Genomic DNA, 25,640 nt, shown 5'->3' with positions numbered 1-25,640 from the left:
CCTTTACTTTCCTCCTTCCAGGCCTGGTAATTCTGGAAACACTGGGTTGGATTTGTCAAATGAATTCCTATAGGAGAGCCAGGAAGGATCTTTTCCATTCAGCTCTCTCTGTCCCAGAAAATAACCTATGTGTGGGTTGTCCTTGGCTTGCCTCCCTAGCAACCAGCATTTGTATTTAAATTTTTGGGGGAGGGGTGCTCTCATTTTCCAGCTATCAACACAGTTCTGTGGTCACATCTGTTGTTTTTGTCTGCACAATAGCCATTTACCATCATTTGGCTAATAGCATCCCAATCTGGGGAGGGCTGACCCCTTATCCTTGGTTCCACGGGTGGCACATGTCCTAAGCCCAATCGATAAGACTCAGACCTGAGATTTTTTGGAAACTCTTGGGAAAGAGAAGCACTCTTTAGACAGGGGTGGTTTCCACTGGAGAGAGCTTGCCAGCACAGAGGAAAGCAAATCCAGGGCCACAGAGAGAAAAAACAATCTTGATGACAATTCTTGGATTCCTGGATCCAGCCGTGCCTGAAAACATTGAATCCCTGGATTTTTCAGTTACCTGAGCCAGTAAATTCTCCCCCTCTTTTTTTTTTTCTTTTTTTTTCTTTTTCTTTCTTTCTTTTTTTTTTTTTTTTGGTCAGAATGGCCTGTATAAGTTCTAATGCTGAATGAGTGGTCCCAATAGGAGTAAACTGCCAAGACATAGACGCCTCAGGGTGGGTTGGTGGAAGAGGGTTTACTTGATTTCCTCTCAGGCATTTCACTGGACATTTCAATCACCAAGTTGCTCCTGCCGGAGGAATGTCCCCTTCATTTTTGCAATCATCCCTTTCACTGTCTCGACGTGTATTCCTACCTTTTTGCTAACCCATCCATGCTCAAAGACGTTTACCTGAAATGCACAGATCCTGTGCTGGAGACCCTCTTTCACCCCCAGAGGCAACACACATGCTTATTATTTGTAACAGGAAATGCTCCCAAGAGCCCAAGTTGGGAGATGGGGCATTTGTGGGGACCCCATCAGTGTGCACTGCACTTGCTGACAGCCAGTGCCAGATTCCATGTCCCCCGCCCTCTGGCCCCACCACCCCATGTGTACAACAAGCACTGCAACGGTACAAACTTGTGTTCATTTGTTCAGAACATGAATTAATCATGCCAGGGAGATTCCCGGCCGCTGGACCACATTTTGCTGTGTTAGCAATAAACATCCCTTCATCCTGTCAACACAACCAGAAGGGAAAACAGAGGTCCAGAAGCCTCCGAGGTGATGAGGGTACCCAGTGGGTCACCCATGGCAGAGGGAGGGAGTGACACATTCCTTATTTTTTCCACCTCCCTCCCTATATCAGCTGTTATCTTGGTTTCCTTCTTTTTGTTTCTGAGTATACTTCCCACCTGAAGTCTTCAGTTCCATGGATCTCGTATTTTCTGTCCAGCCTCCAGGCTGACAGCTTGCCATTGGCAGAGACCCATAGCATGACATCTCCTGGAGAGGGTGGGGCTTGCATGTTTCGGTGCTGGGCTTGCCAGAATCGCCCTGCGTTATTTCCTATCCCTGCTTATTTGGAATTAGCAGACTTAGATGGGTTCCTCCCTCTTCCTCCCTCTTTTCTTTCCTTCCTCCCTCTGACTCACTGTACTTACCTCCTCCTGTCCCCTTTCTTCCCTTCTCCTCCTCCTCTCCCTTCCTCCATCTCCTTCCCTCCTCCTCTTATGCCTTCATCTCTTCCTCTCTCTCTTCCTCCCCCCTTAACCTTCCCTCTTTCCCTGACCTGTATATACTCTTCCTACCTGTTCATCTTCCCTACTCTCTTTCCTTCTTTTCTTGCTTCTTGTTCCTTTTCCTCCCCTTCCTCCCTCTCCCCATGACTTTCACCCTGTGGTTCCAATGCAATGAGAACGAAGGGAATAATACTGAAAAGCAGCCAGGCTCAGCCAATAAATCCTCTAATGCTTGTAATAGTTTCATGTTCTTCACATTCATCCTAGTTTAAGAGTTTAATCAACATCTTGGAATACTTGTGATTTACTCCGTGAGCTTTAATTTGAGGCATGGCAATCCCTCCCTGCCCCCCCCCCATCCTCCCTGCTTCCTTTCCTTCCTCCTTCTCTCTCTCCCTCCTCCCTTCCTTCTTTCCTTCCTTCCTCCCTTCCCCCTCCCTCTTTCCCTCCCTCTCTTCTTTCCCTTCCTCCCTCTCTCTTCCTTCTCCCTTCCTTTCCCTCTCCCTTCCTCCCTCCCTCCCTTCCTTCCTCCCTCCCTTCCTCCCTTCCTTCCCCACTCTCTTTTTTCCTTCCCTCCTCCCTCCCTTTCTTCCTCCCTCCCTTCCTTCCCACTCTCTTTTTTCCTTCCTTCCTTCCTTCCTTCCATCCTTCCTTCCTTTCATTTATTCAATAAATGCTTTCTAAGGGTCTATTTTGGGTCAAGCCCTGGGCTAAGTGCTAGACATAATGAATAGAAACAGGGACATTATCCTTGCTCTAATGAGTTTACAGTCTGGTGTGAGAGGCAGATTTTCACTATAGATCCCACATGAATGTATTCTCATGACTTCAATGAAAGCTCTGGACTCCCATGGGGACCTAGGCAGAGGAAGTGACCCCAGCAATGGAGGTGTGGAGGCTTCCTTGAGGAGCTGATGTGAAGGATGAGTTTTCTAGGCAGAGAGAAGAGGAATGAACACACCAAGTAGAGGGAACAGAATATGCAAAGGTCTTGGGGTGGGAGGAAGAAGGGTACTTTCACCGAATTTGACAGGAATAGTGTGGCTGAGACAGGGAGTGGAAAAAATGAGCCAGAGGTTGACAGGGGTCAGATGTTCAGAGCTCTTATCTGAGGTGAGAGTTTGGATCTTTACTCCAAAAGCAAGGGGATATTATAGAATAGTTTCATCTGGAGGCGGAGATGGTCATAGTCAGTTTGGCTGTTGATGCAGTCAAGGTCAGGACAGGAGATACTTTGGGTGAGCCTTCTCTAGCCCCAGGTGAACTAGGTAGGCTGGGAAAAAGAAGATTGTGTCAGATGGACCTGGATTGGCATCAGGTAACTGCTCTGGCTTCCGCAAGGGAGATCATCTTGTCTGCAGATCTCCTGTATGGGTCAGAGGACCCTGTGGGATGAGGAAGGTGGAAGGAGCATGGCTAAGAACTTTGGCCTTGGAGTCAGCCAGATATGCCTTTGCTGTTTACCAGCTATGAGACCCCAGGCAGGGGTTTGCAGCTGTTCTGAGCCTGTTTCCTCATCTGTAAAGTGATGATGATGATGATGATCATAAATGTGTTTTTTGTCTGCCTATCATCCCTTTTTCAAGCTAAGTAGGAAATTGCCATTGCATGTGGTTCTGGTGGGACTGGCAATTACTGTGCCCCATCTACCCATTGGACACGTGTTCCAGGCCTAACTAATCATTGTGCCCCATGGCCCTGTCCCCAGGGATTGGCATAAAGAAGTGGCCTAAGTAGGGCCAATCAGAGACCTGCCATGGGATCTGATATGGGGCTGTTGGCAAAGAGAGCCTCTCTTGGTTTTAGATTATTAGAGCATAGGCTTGAGCTACTGGTGTCCAAGTTTCCTGGGGGAACAAAAATCAGGGAGATGACTAGGGGAGGAAGAGAAGGAGAGAGAATAAGGGGTAGAAGGGGAGAATAAGAGAAAGAAAGAACTCCATACCCTAGAAACAACAGTCCCTGAAGCCTAGGACACCCCTTGCACTTCTCAGTTAACGAATCCATCAATGCCCATTCTGGCTTATGCCAGTTTGAGTTGGGTTTTGTCACTCACGATGGATGTGTTGTGCCCAATGCATGATGTTACTAGGTTATTGTGAGTGCTAATTTAGCTGAAGCGCTAAAAGCAAATGTAAAGTGCTCAGCATGCAAAGTGCTCAGTAATCACTCACTGGGATTTTTGTTCTTGTAACAATTCATAGCTGTAAGATACATTACTAGAGTATATACTGCTTCTTACCTGTGTGTGGGGGGGTGGCCTCATGTGGCTCCACAGAGGGCCATGTGCCACCTTAGCAATCCTGTGTAGAAGCCTCAGATAGTGACCTGAGTCCCCCTTCCCTACCTCTCCTTCTCCTTCCGAAATTTGTGACTGCTGTGTCCCTTGGGGCTTTCTTGAAGTGATGGTGGCAGCAATAAGAGAACAAATGACCTGAAGGATGTGACTATGTTTATATCCAACTCAAGAAATTCGTTACCCTTCTACTTCAGAGCAGCTGATTTCCCATGATCTTTTTAATGAAATGTATCAGTTATCTATTGCTGCGTAACAAAGCCCAAACTTAGCAGCTGGAAGCAACCAGAGATGTATTATCTTGTGGCTTCTGTGGGTCAGGGATGCAGGGATAGCTTTGCTGGGCAGTTCTAACTCAAGGGTGCTCTGTGAAGCAGAAGTCAAACCAGTGGCCAGGGCTGCTGTCATCTGAAGGCTTGAGCGGTGCTGGAGGATCCACTTACAAGATGGCCCTACTCTACTCACGTGGCTGTTGGAAGAAGACTTTAGGTCCTCCCCACAGAGCTGCTTGAGTGTCCTCATGATATGGCAGCTGGCTTCCCCCAGATTGAGTGATCCAAGAGAGAGGAAGATGGAAGCAATAGTTTTAGGGCCTCATCTTTGAAGTCACAAATGTCATTTCTGCAATATTCTTCTGATTATACAGTTCATCCCTGTTCAGGGTGGGAGAGGGTGCCCAAAGTTGTGAATACTGGGAGGCAGGGGACATTGGGGGCCATCTTGAAGGCTGGCTGCCACACCTGTGATGTGGTGTTTTTTAAAAAAAATTTTTTTAAGCTTTATTTATTTTTGAGAGAGAGAAAGACAGAGCACGAGTGGGGGAGGAACAGAGAGAGGGAGACACAGAATCTGAAGCAGGCTCCAGGCTCCGAGCTGTCAGCACAGAGCCCGATGCAGGGCTTGAACTCATGAACCACGAGATCGTGGCCTGAGCCGAAGTCAGACACCAACTGACTGAGCCACCCAGGTGCCCCTGTGGTGTGGTATTTTTCAAGGTCATTAAAGTTTCTTCTTAGTCTGATGGGAATTCTCTTCCTCAAGGAGGTCTTTGGATGCCCAAGATAACATGGTGTCTTTAAGGCACGAAAACACCCCTTCTAACAACTTGTTCTTGAAAAAGCTTTTTACAGAGCTTGCGAAGAGCTCCTTCAACTAGTGAAATGACTAAACTAATTTGCTGGTCTGTAATTTCCTGGCATGCCTGGAGATTTCCTAATAAATACTAGCTTCAGGATGGCAACCTGCCAGCATTACGGCCTTCTCCTGAGCGACAAACAGGGGATGTGAAAAGCATCTTGGAGGGTTGGGAAGGCTGGTGCATTGCAGGGAGAGAGCACAGGACCTGGAGGCTGGATGTTTGGTTTTGAGAGCTGACCCTGCCTCTTACCTACTGTAACACCTACCATACCTACCAATACCTATCATATTTCAAGAGAAACACTTGCCTCTCTGTGCCTCAGTTTCTCCCTCTCGGAAGAATGGTGACAACCCTGATTTTCCCTGACCCACGTGGCTATTACAAGGTTTGAGTGAAGTGATGTAGCACTTTAAGAGGGAGGTCCATGAACACTAGCACTAAGGGCCGTTAACCTCAAAGGGGATTCTGTGCCGAAGTGAGTGTGGAGGACTGTATTGGAACAGTCCAACTGTTTTCCATTTCCCATGACTCCAGGCAGGGCCAGAGCATGGCTGTGCTGCCAGAGCAGCCACACAGGCTTCTTACATTTGGGGTTTCATGCCCTGCAGCTGCGGTCTTGAAATTCTTCATAATTTTATCTTTGAAGTTGTGTTTTGTAAGTGAAGTTTGAGGGGACAATAGAGCATGTGCCGGAGGATTGGCATCTCAACTTTCAAGAGTGTGCCTCTTACTGTCTCCTAAACGGTGAGCTCGTAGCTGCCGTCTTCCCTCCTCTGGCTCCCCGTTCTCTGCCCTGCCCAGTAACCATGTCATCAGGGTACCCAGATCATGGAGCTCAGGACCGTGACTGGTTGGCATTGGCAGGGGGCAAGGGAGGGAGACCCGATTCTGCTGCCACCCTCTGCCCCCCGCAGAGGCCTGGGCACGTGTGAAGGGAGGGCTAGGGTCAGTGCCCATCTCGTGATGTCACAGGGCAGGGAAAGGAGGCAGCTATCCCAGTGCTGGGCTGGAAGCACCATGGCACATTTAGCAGGAAACCTGGTGGGGGCCTACTTCTGACCCAGGTACCAAGGAGGTTGTAATTCCTTGGGGATCACCCAACTACTCTGTGTTGGGACGCCATGGGAAGAGGAGATTAGCTTCCCCACCACCAACTAGGGCTCTGCATTATCACATTATGTAGCTGATCCTCCAGCGGAACTTGTCAGATCCTTTAATATAGGAGAGACTAAACTGTAGTGGGTCAGAGTGCAGACTTGAGAGCTGGACTGTCTGGTTCTGGGTTCTGGCTCTACTCCTTACCAGTGTTGTCACCTTGGCCCATTTTCCTAACCTTTCTGTGTTTATGTTTCCTCATCTCTGAAATAATGATTATGTGGTTCCTACCTGCTAGGTTTCTGTGAACGTTAAATGAGGAGACAAAGCGTCTAGACCATCCCTCCCCGTGTAATGAATATTAGCCCAAGAATTTGATGCTTCCTTCTCCTGAAGGACTGCAAAGTTCCTGGGGCAGGAATGCCATCCGTAACAGGCTGCAGCACCACACATCAACAGACTCAATGAATACTTGTTGAATGAACGGATCTCCAAGAGGGGCTTCCCATAGAGTACCCACCCCGTCCCCTTTTATTCCAGAGAATCTTACGCGATCAGTGGTCCAGTCTCAAAGGACATGGAGACACAGCATCTTGTCCCTGTTCATTCACGGTCTCCTGACAGTGGGGAAGGAGCACGCAGACACCCCAGAGGCTCTCACCAGCCTCCTGTCTGGGCCCATCTATCCTGCTGGGAATAGCTTTTCTAGACCCCCCAGAGGCCACGCGATAACTCACTCCTTCTCCCCAGCCTCTCTGCCCTTAATTGGGCCAATCTGTCTGCCTGACACCCTGCTCTGGTTCGTTTTCTTCACAAAGCCGTCTCTTGTCAGTTGACAGATTCTCAACTGTCTTGAGCACATTTTTCAATTTGTGCTCTTCCAGTAATTTCCCAACCAGGTTTCTCTTTTTAAAGCTACTTAATTTTATAATTTCTAAATGATTTTCCTCACCTGCCATGATTCTTCTCCACCCCCACTCCTTGGCTTTTTTCCGGTGACTTGCATTTCCTCAGCCCTGAAGCCATGCAGGTGTGTGGGGGACCCTTTAAGGAAGCCTGATTTTTTTTCAGCTATAGGGAGGATTACTGTCTTACGCTTTTTGGGTTCCTCCAAAAGCTGGCCGTGAGCTAAGGGCATGGGTACAGCAGTTTGTTTGGGAAGTGATCCAGGAAGCAGGAATGAGGGGGCAATGAGAGAGAGAAGGGAGAAGAGCTGAGAACATGCCTTATTTTCTGGTTACCCACTGGGTAATGTGCAGGGAACCGTAGACATGGAATGTACTTTGCATTGTCCCACCGGAGGGAGAGGAGACTGACTGCCACTCCCCGCCCCCACTGGAGGGTTGTCCCTGGGAAAATTAACTTCCTTGAACTTCTGTTGGTGCCTAGGCACCTAAGCAGCCTCTCCTGGCTTTGGAGAAAAGTGTGGTTAGTGCTAGACCTTAGAAACAGCCATTGAACGTTCCATCAGAGCTCATGTGCCACAGAAGTTTTCTACAGACAGTTACACACTCAAGACTCCTCGGAGCTGGAATTGTCTCCTTGAAGGAGTGGACTCCTTCATTTTCCCTTTTTTTTTTTTACTTTTTTTTTTTTTAATGTTTATGTATTTTTGAGAGAGAGAGAGAGAGCATGAGCAGGGTAGGGGCAGAGAGAGAAGGAGACATAGAATCCAAAGCAGGCTCCAGACTCTGAGCTGTCAGCAAAGAGCCCAACAGGGGGCTTGAACCCACAAACCATGAGATCATGACCTGAGAAGAAGTCAGACGCTTAACCGACTGAGCCACCCAGGTGCTCCTTTTTGTCTTCTTTTTAAGCCTCTGATTATGAAGGTGTTTTGCTGCCTTCAGGGAAGGCCCAAGCCAGTTGGGGCCCCTATGGGAGGGACTGTTGAGTCCCCAGTAAGAAAGGAACATTCAGCCAGGCAGTTCTACAGTGTGTTTCCATCTCTGGGGATCAGTCTACTGAGAGGAGGGTGTTGATGTCTTCAGATAAGAAAGGAATGCAACTCCCTGTGACTCCCAGGGCCCATGACTGCATTTGGGTGGTGTCTGAATTGCAAAATTAATGAAAGGCACACTACTCCATGTATTGACACGTCTGAAGATGATGAGGCACGAACGTGAATTGCATCTGTCTCCTCCCCACGTCCCCTGATGACATGCTGAGTGGATCCCATAGGTTGCTGCTCTATTTGGATATAGAAAGGTCCAGTTTTATCCCTAGTTTCATTTCCTCCCTCTGCCCTGCACAGGTTTGACTCGGCCCGAGGGGTTTTGAAGTGAAGAGAGAGCTTGGTCTGTCTGAAGGATCCCTTCTCCTCCTCCCCCTTCTTTCTCCCCTCCTCTCTCCTCAGGCAACCCCGGGAACATCACTGACACTGTGGCACAGCCCTGGGATGGCCTGCACACAGAAGATGACGTGAGGGTGTTCCATGGAGTATGCGGCAGCCCTGTGTGCTGGGACAGAAAAAAGGGACTGGAGAAAAGGAACACGTTTGTTTTTACTCAACCAGAACTGTGCAAGTCCTCTCTCAGCGAATACTGGTTCGTCTGCACGCATGGTGAGCTCCAAATGACTCCATTTGTGACTTTTTTGAAGTGCATTTGGGGGTGTGTGGGCAGAGAGGGATGTGAGGGGCTTCTCCTCAATGTGCAGGGCCCCAACACTGGAGAACCATCTTTGCTTGACCTCCTCCTCCTTCCCCTTCATCAGGAACACCCCCCTCTGCCCCCAGCCACTAGCTTCTGGGGTCTTCTTGCCTGGGGGCCACCTTCCTGGTTGAGACTCAAGTCTGTGGGGTCCTCTTCACCAGAGGAGGTTCCCTGCCTCATCACCCTTAGTGGTAGGAGGGTTGACTGCACCCTTTCTCCACCTCACTCTCTCCAGTTATCTCCCGGCCCTTCTTGAATAGGTCTGAAATGGCTGTTGTTCATGGGTCTCCAACCAGGAAATGAGGCCCCTGGCTCCCCTTGAGAGCACCCTCAATCTCTATAAGCTACTCTGTTGGAGTGTTCTTCCCTTGGCTTGATGAAGGAGACACACTCCCCTCCTCCAGCAGTCACAGTCCTTCTTGGATTCCCCATGTCTGTTTGTACAAGGTGGAGAGAAGGAAGAAAGGAAGGGACGGAGGAAGGGAGGATGGAAGGAAGGAAGGGAGGGAGGAAGGGAGGATGGAAGGAAGGAAGGGAGGGAGGAAGGGAGGGAGGATGGAAGGAAGGAAGGGAGGGAGGAAGGGAGGATGGAAGGAAGGAAGGAAGGGAGGAAGGAAGGGAGGAAGGAAGGGAGGAAGGCAGGAAGGATGGAAGGAAGGAAGGATGGAAGGAAGGGAGGATGGAAGGAAGGAAGGATGGGAGGAAGGAAGGAAGGAAGGAAGGAAGGAAGGAAGGAAGGAAGGGAGGGAGGAAGGATGGATGGAAGGGAGGGAGGATGGAAGGAAGGAAGGGAGGGAGGATGGAAGGAAGGAAGGAATATTAGCCAATTTGGGCATCTTTTGATATGCCTGGATGCACTTCTGGGCTCTTTCTGGCTCTCCTTAGGAAAGAGGTTCCTCTTGTATTGGGAAAAGCTTTATTTTTTACATTTGCTAATCTGGAAATGAAGGTTGGCATTTCTTTCTGTTCACAATTATATTAGTAGTGCCTATGACTTTGTCATTACATTGAAATACATTGATATGTGAAAATGACATTTTGTGCTCATCTCTATTTAAAAATTACAGTAGTAATTAGACCCACTGCTGGATCTTATTTTCTAATGTGTTAGTAACAGAGTACGGCTAATACTATATTATAAATTTGTTTAGTATTTTGATAGCCATATAACTGACTTTCTCTGTAATCCTATGTATTTTATTTTGTGCATTTACAAACGATTATTCCGGGGTGCCTGGGTGGCTCAGTTGGTTAAGCGTCTGACTTCAGCTCAGGTCATGATCTCACGGATCGTGGGTTTGAGCCCTGTGTCAGGCTCTGCGCTGACATCTGGGAGTCTAGAGCCTGCTTCAGATTCTATGTCTCCCTCTCTCTCTGCCCCTCCGCATCTCACGCTCTGTCTCTCTCTCAAAAATGAATAAACATTAGAGTGAATGAATGAATGAATGAATGAATAAATACAAACCATTATTCTGAAAAGGGAGCATCACTTGAATAGATGCCAACACAGGAAAGGTCAGAAGCCCTGCTCTGGAACATGTGGCTTCTTTGTGCCTAATGTCTAGCTTTAGGGCTTTGCTAGAACTAGCATATTCCTCTAGATAATTTTCTACTCTGGCTTTCTTTTTAGCCAGGATCCTGTTGTCTCCAATCAGAGCCAATTATAGCTAACATATTTTAAGTGCTTCCTCTGTGCAGGCACAGTCCAAAGCACTCTACATGCATTAGCTCATTTAATTTCCATTTTTTATGGAGGCACAGAGAAATTGAGTGACTTGCCCACAGTCACACAGCTAATAAGTAAGTAGGGGAACTGGGATTTGAACCTGGACAGTCTGACTCTCCACGTTCTTAATCCTGTTGATTGCAAACTAGGTAAGAGATATCTAGTTTTCCAAAAAGCCCATGTTCCTGGGTTTAAATAGTGTGGGCCTAGCTAGTTCAGTCTTTATCACTACAGAGCAGCCAAAAAACCTTTTCAGCTCTCCAACAGAGAAATGCACATTGAATCACAGTGCCCCCTGGCTTACATAGCACTTCTGACCACTCAATCTAGGGTCAAGCTGGTTCACAGAAATTTAAGACAAACCTTTATTAGGTGCCCATAGTATGGCGAGCCCTCTGTCAGGTGCTGGGAAAAACGAGTAGAATAGGTATAGCTACCACCCATCTGGAACTCGTGCAAAATCAGGAGACACACCCAGAAGTTGTGTTGGAGGGGCACCTGGGTGGCTCAGTTGGGTGAACATCCAACTCTTGATTTCGGTTCAGGTCATGATCCCAGGGTTGTGAGATCAAGCCTTGCATCGGGCTCCATGCTGAGCATGGAGCCTGCTTGGAATTCTCCCTCTACTCCCCTCCCCCACTTGCACTCTTTCTCTCAAAAAAAAAAAAAAAAAGTTGTTTTGTAATAAAGAGAGCCAAGCTCTGGTGGAGGGTGTGGATACAGCCTCTTGGATGCTGTGGGGGAAGGGATTTTTCACAGGCTCAGGAAAGACTTCGGCTCTCTTCAGGCTCCCTACCCTGATGCCACATTGAGCCCACCTTGCCTGGCTGAAGTGCCAGGGTTTCCTTTGGCCCTTCCTCTAAACTTCAGTCCTTGAAACTTAGATATCTCCCTCCCTCTTCCCTCAATATACTCCCACACGGCCACTTAGCTAATCTCAGAGCCCCATTCAAAGTCAGGGGTTAATGACTCCTGAATTTTAACAAGAGTTTTCAGGGCTGTAAAGCAGGGATCACAAACATGACCGTCTGAGGGTCAGGCAGATAACGTCAGTGAAGGAAGCAGGCCAGTATTTGCATGTTAAACATGCAGGAATATTCTTTACTTCCACAGAGATAGACTCTCACCTATTCTTTTCTGAAAAACATTGGCTTCTGGAACCATCTTTCCCTTTTCTTTTCACTTTTAATAAAGATCAAACACAGATAAATATTTCTTCACCAGGAGAAAAATCACAGAGCAGCATGGTGCTAAATGCTAACTATCACATGGAAACTAAGGGCACTGGTGACTCAGGCTGCCCCAGAAAGCAGATTCTGAGAGTAGGATTTGAGTGCAAGCTGTTTATTTGGAAGGTGATTCTGGGAAGTGTTGGGAGAGACCTGGGAACTGGGATAGGGAAGGGAAGGCAGCCAGTCAATAAAAGGTGCATTATGGAGTGACTTACCACTCTGGAACGCTGGGACTCAAACTCTAGCGGCCAATGGAAAGGTGCCCTCCAGCTATCCCATCTGAGGAATGGGGAGCTGGGATATTTATACATCAACTCCCATCAGTGGTTGATTGGAGTCTTTTGGGGGTGGTAGTACCTTCAGTCTCTAGCCCCTCTGGCTAGGCGGGCTCCAGGAGGCCAGAGAAAGCACTTAGGCAAAGGGACATAGGTTTTGGGTGTTAGAAGTCAGGTATCGGGCCCCAAACCGTCAAGATTCTGACAGGCATTGACCATGATGAACTGAAGCAAGCTAGCGCCTGAATTTTTCTAAGCAAGAATGTGGCCCAGGGTTGCCAGACCTTCTGATTTCTCAAGAAAAGCTGAACATTTAGGGTTTTTGGTGAAAGTTCTCAATTTAATAAATGCTGACAATAAATCTAAAATTTTTAATTATTAAAAGTGTTTATTTATTTTGAGAGAGAGAGAGGGACCGTGAGCAGGGAAGGGACAGAATTAGAGAATCCCAAGCAGGCAGACATGGGGCTCAGTCTCACAAACCATGAGATCATGACCTGAGCCGAAATCAAGAGTTTGATGCTTAACCAACTGAGCCACCCAGATGCTGCAACGACAGATCTAAAATTTTAAAATACATCGTAAGAATCAACCAAAGCATGTCTGTGGGATGGATCTGGTTTACAAGTAGCCAGATTATGAAGTCTGATCTACCCTAAAGTGTAGGTGAGATCTTGGCTCCAGACCATTCTTGCTCAAGGCAAGCTCAAAGATGAATTCCAATCAGGTAAGGTGGATTTTTAGTTAGGGAGTAGATTGTGAATTAGGGAGTGGAGTGAATTGATGTAATAAGAGACCACTCCCCCAAGAGAGTGTTTGTAACCAAACAGAAGTATGTTTCTTTCTCATGCAACAGACTGGAGGTAGGTAGATGGTCCCAGACAGCTCTGTTGCATGGGGCTGTCCAGAGACCCAGGTTCCTTCTATCTTGTTGCTCAGAGGGTTGTCTTCATCTATGTGGCCAAGGTCAGTTGACCAGCTCCTTATTCACATTCTAGCTAGTAGGGAAGGGAAAAGAGAAGCTCAGTTAGGCTCAGTAATTGCAAACTTCACTTCCTCTCACATCCCATTGGTGAAAACTTTGTCATATGGTCATCTGCAAGGGATACTCAGAAATGTAGTCTCTCTCTCTCTCTCTCTCTCTCTTTCTCTCTCTCATTGGCTGTATGTTCAACTTAAACTTCGTGTGTCTGTGGGAAATGTATTATTACAGAATTAAGGGAGTGTAATGTTAGGGGACAGTGAGTAACTTCTGCCACATGAATAGAAGGGTCTGGATGGGGGATGAAATTCAAGCCTGAGGTAGGATCTACCTGAGAGAGACTTTTTTTTCTCACAAGAATGATTTAAGTCTGGCTTTCCCCCCTTCTCTCTCTTTCTCTTTTTTTTAACGTTTATTCATTTTTGAGGTGGGGGGGAGGGGCAGAGAGAGAGAGGGAGACACAGAATCCGAAGGAGGCTCCAGGCTCTGTCAGCACAGTGCCCAATGCGGGGCTCCAACTCACAAACTGAAATCATGACCTGAGCTGAAGTCGGATGTTCAACTGACTGAGCCACCCAGGGGCCCCATCCCCATTAGCTCTCTTTGTTCTGTCTTGGTCAGTCATGAAACCTTAATAGAGGATTAGCTCAAACCTGGAAGAAGTCTGTTATAATGCGAAAGAAGCAAACATAATAAGTACCTAGTAGATACAAGGGGCTTTCACATATGTGATCCTATGTAAGCTTCACAATCACCCTATGAAGTCAATATTATCATTCCCCCATTTTGTAGAAGCAAAACTGAGGACAAAAGAAGCAGGTTGCCATTCAAGCTCTCTCACTAGGGTCAGGGTATGGGAACTGACCAATCAGAGTTGCCATCCAGGTTTGCCCCATCCCAGAAGTGAAGGGCCTTGGCCAGGATGTGAAATGAGGCGCATGTGACTGCAGAGCTCACATTCTTTGCTCTGCAATCTGATTTCCTTACACCAGCTGCTTCCCCAGAGACAGCCACAGCAAATCTACTGGGTTGTTGAGAGGGTAAACAAACCGTGATGAATGAATCTCCTCTCCTAATATGAATGCCTTATTGTTGTTATTCTTCATGCCCTGACAGAGTATTTACAGCCTCTCCCGTTGCTCTACTTCTATCGAGTGGATTAAGCAAAGTCAGAACTCCGGGCCCTAGCAGAAAGTTACAACTGGGATTTGAGTTAATGAAGAGTTAAAGGCTCAGCAAGTGGCACTTGGCTTTACTACTAACCCGGACAAGGCCATTAACTCTGCTGTAATTAAGTGGCTTCTTCCACGATGCCCTCTTGCCACAGAAATATCCATGTGGGTGTACCCCACATTCAACAAGCCCACCTATGAAAACTGAGACTTGTTGAAAAGAAAAAAATGGGAGATAATCATTCAACTAACCACAAGAGATTGTGTTTTGCAGGATGGGATTTCTGGATATCTAGTTTCGAAATAACACCAAAAATTTGGTTCTGGAAGAAAGAGAGGATACAAAGATGCATTCCCTTCTAGCCCATCTGGAAATGTTCTGGAACGGGTTAGATTTCAAGAACTCCATAATGATGTATCAGAATTGATGAAATCTAAATTAGGTTGGGGCTATTTGTGGTGGCTACATTTGGGGTACTTGCCACACCCTGTCTCCCTTCTGAGTATCTAGTCACCCACAACCCCACTGGAAGAGAGAGTCAGCCGTGCCTATACCATGTGACCCCCATACTCTACCCCTCACCACTAACTGGATCCAAGGCAAACCGAACCGATATCAATCCATAGGCTCAAACCAGCTTCTGCCTTTCAAACATGTGAACTAAGAGACATACAACTCTAGTTAGATAGTTCTCAGCGCTTGAACCAAGAGATCACGTAGACCAAGGTTGAGGCAGGGACTCCAATGCCACGTGCACTTTCTTAAGCTGGCAGAGAGAGAGAACATGCCAGTCTGTAAAGGGACAAGGGGAATGAGCTGACAACCAGGCAGTGGCAGGGACTGGCTTCCTTGATTTCCTCTTGTTGGGTGTCTGTCCACAGGGTGTGTGTCATGCCTCAGAATGAGCATGTTCAAAATTGTCACTCAGGGGGGAACTAGTTCCAGCTTATCCACTTTGGTCAGGGGTGAGGCCTTATTTTTATGCCGCTGTCTGTTCTCAGTGGACTTAGAGGTCTCTGTGAGCCCCTCTGTCCTGGGAAGCTTTAGTCCTGGCTGTTGGATGGGGAAAGGTGTTGTCCCTGGGACACATCCCTGCAAACTGGATGATTGATAGGGTTTGGTGGTCTTTGTCAGATAAGAGAAATGCCTCGATGTCAACTCAAGGAACTCTCAGTGTTTTGGAGCAAAGCTGGCAGAGGCTGTGATCTTCATTTTCCCACTGTGCTGCCCTGAGTAAAGGCCTTTGCTTGGTTCCTTATGGAATAACCCACTCAATTCTGGCTGAGTTGGATTGGGCTGGAGGTAGGAAATGAAGTCCTCAGGATGCAGCAAGGAAATCTAGTGCATACAGAAGTGTAGGGTAAAGCCACAGTTGATGCCTCATATATGTCACCCCACCCCCCTAAGCTCGCGTGGACGTCTGTTACTTGCAATCAAATGTGGCGTGCAACATACCAACATAGTAGTCTGCCCCTTGCTTGTCCCTCTCTTCCCTCCTGAATTTCTACAGGAAGTAGGAGCCCTATCTGGCTACTTAGGAGCCTTGGAAACATCATATCCAGATTTACTGTGTGGCTCAATCAAAATCCATCATGCCTTGGGGTGTACCAGCTGTCCTTTGTATATTCATAAGTCTTTATAGAAACAACTAACTTGCATTCCAATATTATGAAACTTTCTTATCAAAGGGGTTAGCTGTCCCCTTGACCTCTTTATCTGATCCCTTCCTCCTTTTAATCCCTTCTCGTTGGACAGCCTCCATCTGCCATTCCTTTCCCCTTTGTTAATAGTATTTTTTGTGTGGGCTTTTGTCAGTACTTCCTATATGCCAACCACTGTGGTCAATGATTTACAGATACCATGCTGTTTAATTGTCACAAGCCCCTTTGTGGAAGCTACTAGCAACTATCCCCATTTTACGGATGGTGCAATTGTGAGACGAGGTCACTGATTGGATTCCACTGCCTGAGAGCTTTACCACCCTGCTTTATTATGGCTCTGGCTTCCCTGGAGTGATAGTGAAATTTCTTGCCATCATTCTCAGGGGCCGAGGGGGAAAAGGTCCAGGTGTCCTGCCTGGCAGCAACGCCCCCAGAACTTGGCTTTTCTCTTTTCCTCCTTCCCAGCCAGCACAGCTGCCAACCTGGAACATAGCCCTTTCCAAGAAAGCCCAGGAGAGCAGCCAACTGTTGACTCACCTGCCAGACACGGGGATACTGAAGCCAAGATGCCTCGGGGCCCTTGCAGGAGGATTGGCAGGGCAGGCCCATGGTGGGGCACACACACACGGCTCTGTGGGGCGCTTCAAAGGGCCAGGCCTTCTTTCCTGAGTGCTTCAAGTTCCAGAGGTTAAAGACATCCAGATGGGCTTGTCCCCTCCCCCTTCCCCTCTGTTCCTCAGCCCTGGAAGTTTCTGCAGGAGACGGTCTTCCTCTGCATTTCCATTTGGGTGGCAGGCAGGATTCTAAGAAAGTCCCCATGATTTTCTGCCCCCACTCCTGCCCTGGTGTGCACTCTCCATCGGGACTGAGAATGTAATGGACGGCACTGCCCTGGTTAGATTGTATTATACGATGCAGCTGACCTTAAAGAAAGGCGATGTTCCTGGTGGTCTGGTCCAATCACAAGATCCCTTTAAAGGCAGAGTTTTTGTCTGGCTGGTGACAGAAGAGCATGTGAGAGGTTCAAAGCTGGAGGGTTTGACCCACCCTTTCTGGCTCGAAGATGGAGGAAGCCTCATGGCAAGACATGCAGGCAGCTTCTAGAAGCTGAGTAGCCATCAACTCACGTCCAGCAAAGAACCAGGGGCTTCAGACCCACAATAGCAAGGAGTTGAAGTCTCTCATCGATGAACATGAACTTGCACATGGCTTCTTCCTTAGAGCCTCAGACAAGAACTGGGTCCAGTGAGCACCTTGACTTCAAATTTCTGATACCCTGAGCAGCAAAAACATCTGAGTTTACCCGGACTGTGACCTATGGAATGGTGAGTTGATGGTGTCATTTCTAACTGCTAAATTTGTGGTAACTTGTTACAATACAATAGAAAACTAATACACCTGGGATACTTCATAGGCCTCTCAAACCTCACAGGTCCTGCTGTTTCTCCATGAATCTGCTCTTCAGTCTTCCCCATCTTGTTAGTGACAACTAGCTTCTTCTGCGCTCAGGCTCCAAGTCTTAAAAGTCTCTTCTTGTAGACTCTATGTTGATCCATCAGCAAATTCTTTCGACTCTCCTATTGTAAAGTATCGAGATTTTGATGGTGCCTCACCAGCCCCAGCGCACTCCCTCTCCTCTCTGCCCTGGCAACTCTGAAGTTTATGATAGTTATTGAGAGGGAGGGAGGGTGCTTTGGGCTGTGACTGGCTGCCCTTCTCCCCAGTGCTTTGCGGCACCTGATGTGCTCAAACACAGACACTAAGCTGAGGGGTGCAGAAGAGGAGGCTTCCATGCTGAGGCTTAACAGGGAAGGTGGCAGGGAGCGGCGATTCAAATTGTGGCCACCCTTGGCCTTGGAAACTGAGAGCCAGCTGCGCTGCATGTTTCTGGGTAGAATACAGTTATCACCCCCAGAGGAGTTCCCAAGCCCGCTTCAGAACCAACTATGCTCAGAAGTCATGCAGTAGAATATTTCCCAGGGATTGGGATTTTATTTATTGTTGAAAGTTTTGAGCCAAGAATGAAAAATTATTGGTGATGATGACTGAGGGATTCCCAGGAGGCCTCGAAGAACTTACGGGCAACCAGTCTCTTGGAGCGGTTAAGATTTATAGCTGTCAAGTCCGCCAGAGTATGAGTCTAGCTCATCCTTTCTAGCTGGGTTTCCTGGGGCCTCAGTTTCCTCAGTGGCAATGAAACGAGATCAGTTTTCTTCCTGGTCAGACATTCAGCACAGTACTTGGCATACAGGGAGTTCTTATTAAATGGTGGCTATTATGCTGATATATGTTGTCTGTAATTCACTTCTAAAGCTAAAGCATAGATAACATGTTATGTGTGCATGAGTGCGTGCGTGCGCACATGCATTAGCCTTCATTTACACTGTAGGGCCACTTAGCTAACATTTGAAAGATCACAGTCCCACACCCCAGAGGAAGTTACTATAAGCGCTTCAACAATCTGTCTTAGCTTGGCACCCACGGGTGTGTTCATTAGCATAATGGATTTCTAAAATGGTTTTTCATTGATGAAAATAAGGGTGTTCAGGAAAGGTAGATGGCTAGAAATGTTTCGTGGTGCATCTGCTTTGCCTGAACTTTGCGAATGAATCTAGAGAGACCAGTGACGTGTTCTCTTGGAAAGGCACTGAGCTTGGATGTCCACCCGGTCCAGTATCTGGACGTGAAAAGGTTGATTTTTATCACCTGCCCGAGTAGGTTAGCTAAGTACTGCACTGACAGTACTGTCACACCTGCCTCAAATGAACTTCTCATCTAAGAGTCTGTTGACGTGTCTTACAGGACAGCGGACTGAGACGTCCCCAGGCTTACAGAATGGGTCGGAGGTCTGCGTATGTGCCTACTTGCTAACAACTGTCACCTTTTTGGTGGAATTTGGTCTAAGATGGGTCTGTTTGCATCACACTATCTGGTGAGGAGGTCAGGGGAGGAAACCTGTAGCCTCTGAGGCCTTGTGACTAGTGGAGGATAAGGACCCACCATCAAATGCCTTGTAATTTGAACAGGCAAATTGCTTAGGATGGTTTACAACAACTGCTTTCAAATAATTGGAGAATTAAAATGGAATCAAGGAACAACTGGTTTCCTGTAGCTTAGGAAAGACATGTTTAACAAGAACTGAGAAAATTGTGAGAATAAACCTCTGTATAAAATGTCCTGGGGGTAGGATTCTGGTGCTGTTTTCGATGCAGGTAAAACTTAAAAGAGGGTGTGCATGTGTGCGGGTGTGTAAACCAGTGAAGGAGCAGGTAGAGGATAGGAGATGAGGAAGGTGAGTGGAGAATTCTGGTTCCATTTTTCTCCCAGGAAAAGGAAGGAAAAGCCATGGAACTTTCTAGAAGTGTGTTAGCTGAATGAGATGAGCTAGCATTTGGGCCACAGACCAGGATTCCAGTGGTGCCTTTCTTTCTTTCTAGGTGATACTGGGCAAGTTTCTTAACCCCTCTGAATCTGCTTTATCTTTGACAAAATGGATAGAAGCGTACTTTGAGTTATAATTAAGGTGAATGGACTTGAAACTACTTAGCAAAATGTCAGGCACAGAGTGAACTTTCCATAAATAGTTGCCTCCCTGAATATTTAGAGCACCAGGAGTTGTGCACACAGTATCTAGGTCACAGCAGCAAACAGGCATATAAGTTTCCTAGAACTTACAAACTAGCCGTGATGATGAACTTCACGAAGTTGTCCCATAAGTATCCCCATTGCCCTTGCCATATCTGTTTAGAATGCAGGTCCTAAGTCCTCTTCAGGAGGTATCAGGTGATCCGAGGGTGGGGCCAGGAATCCAATTGTAAGAATCTCCCTAGGTGACTCTGATGGGCAGCTAGTTGGGGAAATACAGATTTAAACACTAATTCTCTACTATAGCCTCAGGTTTGGCAAAGCTTCGAGTCTCCTTTCAAATGCTCCTTGGCCATGTGGCTGACCTGACCATGCCCACAGTCACAGAAGGCACCGCCTACTTTGCTGGCTGAACCACTGCATGGCAATGGGGGCAGGAGAGTTATCCCCTGCTTTGCTTATTTTATGGGCAGTGTTCATATATCATTATCAGAAGCTTCAAAAACCTTGCTGGGCATGGAATTGACAGGCTATAATCTGTGTTATGCAGTCTTCAGTGGCTAAACCCTCTCAAACTGAAAAAGGCCCTGCTCTTCAGATCGGTATCTAGGAATAATGAAAATCTAGTCTGATGCTGCTGTTGTCTGCATGTGACTTTGGAATATATTTCCTCCTCTCCTCCCTTCTTTAAAATCATGTGTTGGGATTTCGTTCGCCTGAAAAATAATTCCTACCCACTGTGGAAAATGGAGGTAATAGATCACTGGCACAGAATAGAAAGTGAAAAGGTCATGGGGATCCAGTCCCCCAGAGATGACCACCATGAACATCTTTGGTGTATTTCTTTCCAGCCTTTTCTCAATGTGTATGAATACAGGTGTTATTTTTTTCCCCCACAAACTCAAGACAGAATGTGTGTGCTCTTTTTTGACCTGCCCTTCTCATGTTCTAACATGTTTTAAAGTAAAAAGTTAGTGATATTTTTTCATGCCATTCAGTAATCCCCTATGTTAGTGGTTTGCATGCTGAGGTCCAACAAAAACCTCAGGCTTCCTAGGAAGTGCTTAGTGGTTACCTGAGGTAGGGAAGAGGGTTGGGGGACTGATGGGGTGGCGGGGCAACTGCAAGGGTGGGGCTCCAGCCCCAGAACCCTGTGTTAGTGCCAGAAGCTCCACTTGTAACTGGTTGTAACTGGAGGACCCATGTAGCATTGCCTCACAAGATTTGTAGGCTTAAAAGATTTGAAAACCGCTGCCCTGAGTCATCATAAAAAACTTTTTTTTTTTAATATCTGGTTTCTTTCCTTTCTTTAAAAAAACTTAAATGAAGATGACTCGTGAAAAGTTATAAAACAAATATTTGCCAATTGCTTATAAAACCCCAAGTTTTTATTATGTACTTTTGAAAGAGTAGACAAATGATGTTCTTCGTAAAAACGTCAAATACAGATTTGGTGAGAAACCATTCTCATAGATTCCCACACCCAAATACCTACGGAGCCCAACACTGCCCCACTGCCCCACTGCCCAACTCCAGTGGGCTCTATTCATAATGAATACCCAGGTAAGAGGTGCATCTCAACCACGGGAATCTACCCCCCAAAACCAAGAGCACACCGTACACACTATATGTTAGCCAATTTGACAATAAATTATATTAAAAAAGAAAAAAGAGGTGCATCTCATTCCAGACTCTTCTGCCTGTAGGGATTGTCTTAGGTTCAGATACTCCAGAAGCCAACCCTGGAACTAGAATTTGAGTATAAGTGATTTATTTATTTATTTATTTATTTGGAAGATAAGGTATTCACCTGTCCTGGTTTATCTGGGACTAGGGGATTTCCCAGGATGAACTGGTCACCCTACAGTGGGAGGTAATGGTAGGAAGCACTAATGGAGGATGGGGGAAATGAGATGGTCCAGGGAGGGCTGCTGATAATGAATCGGCTAGTTCTGTGGACAGTGGGGGTTCAGGCCTGTCTGGAACCTCTGGGAAGCGCTGTAGAACACCCCTCAGAGTTATCCCACCTGGGGCTTTTATCCACCAACATGGGCCCCTCATTGGTTGATACTGGGGGTGCTAACTCTCCGACTCCAGGCCTTCCTACCTCCCGCAGCCCTGGGAGAGCCGAAGCAGAAAGACCCAGAAGCAGGAAAGCTAAGGAACAGAGGCAGAGCACCGGAGCAACTGTTAGCAGACTATTTTTGTGCATGTATTTTTTTAAAGTAATAACAGGATCACTTCATTCTTGATTTACCAGCACCTTGATTTATGTAAGGTGTCTAAAGGAAAGCCATTGTAGGCCACAAATCTAAGAATGCAGTCACTTCAAGGGACTAGGCTTGGAACTGCCCTTAGGTTAATATCACAAGGCTCGTCATGTAAATAACCAGCATTGGAACCGGATGAAACATAATATAAATAATAATAATACCTCAGATAAGTTCTCTGCTGGATTCATATCAAACTGCTGCTGAACCATTAGAAGAAACTAACAAGGACAGTCTGGAGATTCCGATTCTTCCAGCGCTGCGGTCAGCTGGACTCCCCCAGGAGGGCACGCTAATCCCCGGCCCTGACACTGACAGCAGCTGGATGAGTCCTTGCGGGCTCAGGCGGAGCTGACCAGGAGCACACCGTCAGGTGTGTGCAGCCCCAGGCAGCGCCTGCCTCCTCCATCAGTGCTCAGCAGCTAAACAAGGGAGCAAGGAATAAGTGTTCCTTTTGTAACCGCGTCTCCATGGTTATTTGACACGTGATTGTCTTTTTTGGAGTTCTTGGCAAAACCCACTGTGGGTTTGGCTATGACGTTCCTGTCTGTGAAGAAAACGGAGGGATGGAATCATTCACCGGGACAGCCTCCGGCTGTTTCCTAAAACAATTTGCAAGGTGCAAATCCCAACCCTGATGTATCAGACTGGATGCTGCTAAAAAAAAAAAATTGAACACTGATTGGCTTTTTGATGATATGAAGGAATCATCATTATTTTTTACCAGAGTTGCGATCCCGGTACCATGTTGTAAAAGAGCATTCTCAGTCTTTAGAAGCGCAGCGACATTTGCAGATGAAATGATACCATCTCTGAGGTTTGCTTCAAAATATATGGCTAGGGATGGACGAAGTGGGATTGGCTATGAGTTGAGGATAATGAGTGCCTGAACATTGGTGGCTCTTTGACTTTTGTATATGTTTGAAGTTTTCCATAATGCAAAAAAAGATTTATTTTAGCAGATTTGATTTTGGGGGTAATATGTTTACATGTTGAACATGTGGCTAAGAGCTACGCATGGCAGACCTCTAGTCTAATCTCTACACACAAGTCTGTAGAATGGAAAACTCAAGTGTCACAATTATGAACCAATTTGTGAGTATACACAATTTTTGTTAAAAGAGAAAAGGGTGGTAGCTGAGAGCAGATTCTGGTTTTCTTTCCCCAAAGACCATAATAAAGATCCAATGAATGGATATGACTCCAAAGATAAACTGTGTGAGTTGTAGGGGAATTATACGCCAGAGAATTCTACCCTCTAGACAGCAGCAGTGGAGATAGTGATGGGTGTGTGTGTGTGTGTGTGTTGTGGCGGGACGGTAGTGGGAATTGGAGGGTCACTGCAGGACAACTCAGAGGGTGTCAAACAGAACTGTCCACCTATGACTGGGTAGGGTGGGATTTTGAGATATTAAACCACACCCCACACCCAAAGTCCCAAATTTGTGGAGCCAGATAATTTGCTTTTTTTTTTTTTTTAAGTTTATTTATTTAACTTTTGAAGGAGCCAGCAGGGGAGGGCAGAGAGAGACGGAGAGAGAGAATCCCAAGCAGGCTCTGCACTATAAGCCTGGAGCCCGATGTGGGGCTCAAACTCACCAATGGTAAGACCGTGACCTGAGCTGAAATTGGATACTTAACCGACTGAGCCACCCAGGCACCCCATAGACAATTTGCTTTTGGTGTCCAGGGAAAGAAAGGATGCTACAGAATCGAGGGAATAAAAGGGTTAAAGTGCCAGCATTTTGGATTTTAAAGCTACAGTCCAAGCATAAGACAAAAACTTGGTCAGTGAGAGTCATTGTTTTCTTCCCACCCACCCCCAATGACAGTTAACTTTAGTGAAGCATTTGTCATGTGCCAACCACTGTCCTAAGCATTTTATGAATATTTTCTTTTCTAACTCTCTAACATCCCTTTAAGACCATTGATGTTACAGATAGGGATACTGAGGCACAAAGCAGTTAAATAACTTGCCCAGAGTCACATAACTAACGCGACTCCATTCCCTGGATAGTCGAGGGGAGCCCCCAGGGTTCCCATGGCCAGCTTAGTGTGGAATCGGTTAGGTAGAGATGGCCCATCGGGGAGTTTAGGCAGAAAGAACCCGAGAAAGACTCAGGGTGCCAGGGGGAGCACAGAAGGGGACATGGAAGCTTCACATGCCTTGGCATTCCCGAGGCCCTCCAGAACTGGGAGGTCAGCCTGGGGGAGAGTCAGAGAAATTCCTAAATGGGACTGATTTTGTTTCTGCCGCCCCAAGGATTGGGGACCCGACAAAGAAGTTAATTTTAGTTGTCAAAAAAAAAATGGAGAAATATCCTTCCAACTGCAGCCTGTAATTCTCCATGCATGACAGCGTGCCCTGGTTTCTTCTGTTGTGATTAAAGAAGGCATTCTGAAGGAAGCAGGGTTAAAATATTAGATTTTCAAGTCACATTAGCCGGGGTTTGAACCTGAACTCTGTCATTTAGTTGCCCTGGGGCCTTGGCGCGAGCCTTAGTTTCTCATCAACAAAACAGAGATAAGAGCACTAATGGTGCTCACGGGGTGTGTGTGTGTGTGTGCGTGCGCGTGTGAGGAGGTCAGCTCCGTGCCTGACCCCGGGCCGCTCCCCCCTACTGCACAACCTGTTTCTTCAAGTGTCTCCACGAAGTGACGGGATAAATAGGAATGACTTTATTGTTCCTAATCGTTGCCTGGCTCTCCTGCCCTTACCTCCCTTCCCCAGGATATTTTTGAGCCATGTATCGAAGATGCATATCAAATTTAACTTACTTTGTATTTTTGTCCCGCATTCCTAGAACTCATTTCTATATACTCCCTTTTGAGCCTTCGTTCTTCCTGATGGCATCTGTGGGAAAACGTTCTCTTTAAAAGTTTAAAATCAGTCAATTCAGCATACTTATAGCCTCTTCTCCACCCCTGTATTGACCAAAGACTTGGGGCTTTAGCTACTATCATGGCATTGATTAGGGAGGTGTGAGAACAAATTTCTGTTCTGTACCACTCTGATGAAATGTATAATCCTTCTAGACGGTTCCTTCGTGCGTTAGCAATGACTCAGTGGCTCACCAGTGACTTCCCTTGGTTCCATGAACCAATGGTCCTATCTGTCCTTATCAATATTGACTTCATTTGATTTGTCCTCCTCCTTTAACAACTGTATTCCCCTAGCTTCTGGGAACCGTTAGAGTTTCTGGGTTTCTTCCCACCTCACTGGCTGCTCCTTCATTGCCTCTGGCTGAATCTCCTTTCCTCTCATCACCAGACGTCAGAGCACCCGAGAGTATGCTTGGAGAACTGTATGATATCAGCTGAGTTCCTCAAACCTAAAATCAGGGAGTTATCCTCAGCCAGCCGGTCCCAAGACACTCCATCTAGCAACACGTACTCTTGACTCTATCTCCAGAACACGCCATAAATCATTTCACTGAATTTCTACCGCCACCACCTTGGTTCAGTTTGCAAGCATTCCTACAGTAGCCGCCTATCCAATGTCTTCTCGCTTCTTCTCTTGCTCTTCCGACCCCACTATTCCCTCACCACACAACAGCCAGAATACGTTTTAAAAATATATAAATCATCAGATCCTGTCATGCCCCTTGAACCTTCTGGTGGCTCTCAACCACATGAATGACATCTCAACTGCTTACTCTGACTCATAGGTCCTACCAGATCCAGCTCTTGGTGGAGAGTGAAGTCTCGCTTCACCCTCTACCACCCCCCTTTGCTCTGTTTAACCCTAGTCACACTAGCTGCTTTAATCATCTGTTGCTACAAAACAAACCATCCTGAAGCTTGGTGGCTTGTAGCAGCAACCGT

At 46.8% G+C, this 25,640-nt stretch overlaps 1 long non-coding RNA gene across 1 annotated transcript in view; it reads right to left on the bottom strand.

The window, feature by feature from the left end:
• LOC109254495 (uncharacterized) overlaps positions 1 to 22,274 on the bottom strand; it is a 60,431-nt gene extending 38,157 nt beyond the window's left edge. The window contains exon 1 of the long non-coding RNA XR_002074828.2: positions 21,980 to 22,274. This is a non-coding gene — a long non-coding RNA (uncharacterized LOC109254495). The remainder of the gene's footprint in view (positions 1 to 21,979) is intronic.
• Positions 22,275 to 25,640: the final 3,366 nt, after the last annotated feature.

Source organism: Panthera pardus, unplaced genomic scaffold (assembly GCF_024362965.1).
Source record: "Panthera pardus isolate Hobbes unplaced genomic scaffold, ASM2436296v1 HiC_scaffold_8, whole genome shotgun sequence".
NCBI classification, from domain to species: domain Eukaryota; kingdom Metazoa; phylum Chordata; class Mammalia; order Carnivora; family Felidae; genus Panthera; species Panthera pardus.
Note: the sequence above shows the minus strand (reverse complement) of the source record. Positions and strands in the feature narration are given on the sequence as shown.